Source organism: Lucilia cuprina, chromosome 2 (assembly GCF_022045245.1).
Source record: "Lucilia cuprina isolate Lc7/37 chromosome 2, ASM2204524v1, whole genome shotgun sequence".
NCBI lineage: Eukaryota > Metazoa > Arthropoda > Insecta > Diptera > Calliphoridae > Lucilia > Lucilia cuprina.
The window spans coordinates 11,168,439-11,172,622 of record NC_060950.1 but is presented as its reverse complement, the minus strand read 5'-3'; positions in this window follow the sequence as shown (position 1 = coordinate 11,172,622).

Below are 4,184 nucleotides of genomic sequence, written 5' to 3'. Positions count from 1 at the left end.
TATCTAGTGTCTTTTATAACAGACACCAACTTGTTATATAAGATCACTTTTTTTTTCCAAAGTCATGTAAATTTTTTAGCGGCCCCAAATATTTGGGGCATCTGTGTCAATTTTACAAAAATAGTAAAATTTTCTCAAGATCCTGCAATATGTTAGAATTTTTTTTACTCTCTCGAAAAAAAATTTTCTCAAGATCCTGCAATATGTTAGAATTTTTTTACTCTCTCGAGTTACAGACTTAATGATTTATCTTTGCACAGCCCAAACGGCAGAACCTAGAATCATGAAACTTTGACAGTGGATAAGTATTTTTTTATGTAGATCCACTAAGAAGTTATTTATTGAAAAACGGCTAAAACGTGTTTTCTTTATTAACTTTCACAATATTAGTGATACCAGAAAAATTTAGAAATATATAAATACACCTGTATCTAGTCTTAAAATAATCAGATGACAATTTACGTATAAGGATTCAACAGCACCTATAGTCGTAACAGGTACATCGAAGTACAAATTCATCAAATAAGACAATCACAGCCACTACGTGGATCTAGAAAAAAACCTCAATTAAGTGACCAGTCCTCCGGCCAACTGTCCACCCGTAGTAACAGTTGTGGTTTCCTGCCATGTCAAATCTTTCTAGGAAAGTAAAAAATCTTCAAGATCAAAAACGCAAAAAACTTTAAATGATATCTATCATTTTTACTTTGAAAAACTTCTCTAAATTATGCGTATACTTAATATGGGTAATATCAATAAATCATTAACAAGTATACGTATGGGTGTCATTCACAATGCAGTGCAATTCACAATATAAAACTTTACACTTGAGATTAAAATATAAAAAATAAGAAAGTATATTCGGGCATGGCCGACCATATAATACACCATGAGTATATTTATAAATTTTTTTTTTATTTTTCATAAAGAAACTTTTATGTTGAATTTTACCGTAATTCCAAAGTATTTAAGCAATTTATTGATAAAAAACAAAAATTTTCTAAATGAGGCTTTATATAGGAGTATAGGTCAAACATGGGCCGATCCTCATTTAATTTGGGAAAAGAATATATGTTTAAATAACAGTTAGTTTTGTTTAGTTTCATTGCGATACAAATGGTTAAAATTCAATTTTAGACGTTTGAGAAATTTTTTATGTTTGTTTGTATGGCTAGGGTCATCATTACGAAAATCTGCAATGTCATTTATACTTATATAAAACTTTTTGTGCCAATTTTAACAGACGTACATTTGACATAAAAAGTCCAAATCGGGAGGTACGGTGGTATAGGGGCTAGGTGAAATAATGGACCATTTTCAATAGGCTTAGTCAAATTATCTTGAAAATTACGCACAAGGTTTACATGGACAGCCAGCCGGACAGACGTACTGACATGTCTTAATCGAATTAAAAACTGATTCTGAATCAATTGGTATACTTTAAGGTGTGTATAGGAAAGTTTTATGTGTTACAAACATCAGCGCCCTACTATAGTGGTGTAGGGTATAAAAATTAAGTTTGTTTTTTTATATGTTCATAATTTGTTCGTTCTTTATGAAAAAGCTAAAATTTTGCCTCAGATCGATTTGCTGAGAAAACTATAATTTTCACGTATTTTTAAAATTTGATCAAATTTTGAGTTTAAATTAAGTTTTTTATAGATAAAGTTTATTTGGTTTAGAACAATTTTATATAAAAAATTTTTCTCTAGACTAGAGCAATTTTTATAGAAAACTCTCTAGTCTAGAAGAAGCTTTTTTAGAAAAATTGGCCCTAATTTTTATTTATTGAAATAGTTGATCTAAAGCAAGTTTTTATAGAAATTATTGCTTTAATCTGTGGAAAAAGATGTTTTAGTCTATAACTAGACTAGAAATTTCTAAAGATAAAATTGCTGTAGACTAGAACAAACGTCTAAAGAAAAAGCCAAATTTTTATAGAAAACGAAGATTTAATCTATAGTTTTCATAGAAAAAGTTGCCCTAGACGGCAACATTATTTTTTTATAGAAATTCATAGATAATACAGTTCTGGTCTAAAGAAAGTTTGTACGCATGTTTTTTTTTAATAAATACCAAATTAATTACACAAAATAGATTTCCTTATCCTATTACCTACACTTCAATAATTTTTACAATAGTTGTCACTATTAATCCTATTTCAAAAATTTCATTATTATCACATTTCAAATTACATTCAACTCACAATACCATAATACTCAATATATTTATAATATCATTAAAATTAATTTATAGTAAGTTAGCAAATAAATTAAAAAAAAGTATTACACTAGTAGCGCTTAAAGTAAAATACACTTTTACTTCATCAACAACAGCTTGAGCAACGTGATCAATTTGGCAAGAAATTAAATAATTTTAAATCAATAAAGGATTTCCAATAAGATTATCTCCATAACATGCAGTTACAAATTGTTTATAGCGATGGTGAAAAGATGACACTAGGTAACTAATAAGTTTTTTTTTTTTTTTGTATATATATAAAATTAACGGGGATTTCAATGTTTTTAAACTCGAACTTTTGTTTAAACAATTTTGTTAGTTATGCAGAGATAAACTTTCGCCATTAATACAGTTGCAGGTTTGTGTAAATATTTAAACAAGTTGTAACAAGTAAGTAGTAAATATGATAAAATAATTGAAATAATATGTCAAGTGGAACAAATCTTTATCTTCAACCAGTTGAGATAGAGACAGAGGGAACAATTTTTATTTTACTTTTTTTTTATTTTTTTCAAATGTCAATATGTACAATAAATAACTGCAGCAACGACTACCAGTAGCAATAGTAGTAATAATAACAACAAATTCCATCATACAAAATAATATATTTATATTTTCCCTACTTATCCAGCTTCTGCTTCTTCTCTTCATATACATACATATAAACCAGAGTTTGTAGCTCCGGTATACGGGGAAAAATATTTCATTCTTTCCACTTATATTGATTTAACAGTTTATTACAGGTAACATGTTGTTACATTTCCACATTTGCTTCAACGTTGAAAAGGATATTGAGTAAAGTACAAAGAAATAGAGCAAAAATGCAATTGCTACACCTACTTGAAGATAAACGAAAAAAATATAACTATTTTAAGTTATATAAAAAATGGAAAGGAATTTATATAAAATAAGAGAAAAAATAAAAAAAATTACTAGTAATAGCAGCAAAATAAGACGCAATAGGAAGCATGTAAGTATTTATAGTCGGTAAGGACAACTGGAATATACCATACAAAAGCTGGCAGGAATAAGGACTTGTTTCTCTTATATACTGATTGTCACAGAATTCGTTAGTATGTTCACTTAATCGGATTCAGAGACAAAAGGTATATTTATAGTTTAATCTAGCTGCGATAGTGTATGTCTTTTAATCAGTCCAACATAACATCATTCAAATTTTATTCGTATAGGGTAAATAAATATTATATATCAAACACTATATGATATAACAAACGAAAATAAAACATAAACAATTTTGTTAGAAATCTTACTGATGCTTGCTATTGCCATTTCTGTTGCTGGTTATAAGTAAAAAAGGTAAAACAAATTTTTTGTATACATATACTTAGTTTCTTCTTTGCTCTCTCTCCGTTTATTTCTCTATAATTCTATATATTTTAAATACAAAAATATATAAGATTTTATTTTTCGTAAATAAAGAATAAGCTGAAAAAATGAAAAAAAGGATATAAGTCTATATAGAAAGCAATTCGAAATGGCTGAGGTCAAAATGGGAAAGAAAAAAAAAATCGAATAATAACATAAAAAATAGAAATATATTACAATATAAAGAAAATAAAATCTCATCAAATTTATCGAAGCGTTCGAGTGCAGACAACAAAATCTGTAAATAGCATTTACACATAAAATACACATGTATGTTTGTGTGTTAGAAAAAGTAGCAGGATGTCAGGATATTGGTTGAGAGCGAAGAAGTTCTGAATCGAGTTTTGAATTTCTACTAATTCTATTTCCGATATGAAAAATCAGCAAATACTTTTGGAACAACTTTTATGAATTTTCTTTTATATACTAAGTCTGACAACAAAAAATTGTGTTTCAGTTCTAGTTCAGTTCTAGTTCAGTTCTAGTTCAGTTCTAGTTCAGTTCTAGTTCAGTTCTAGTTCAGTTCTAGTTCAGTTCTAGTTCAGTTCTAGTTCAGT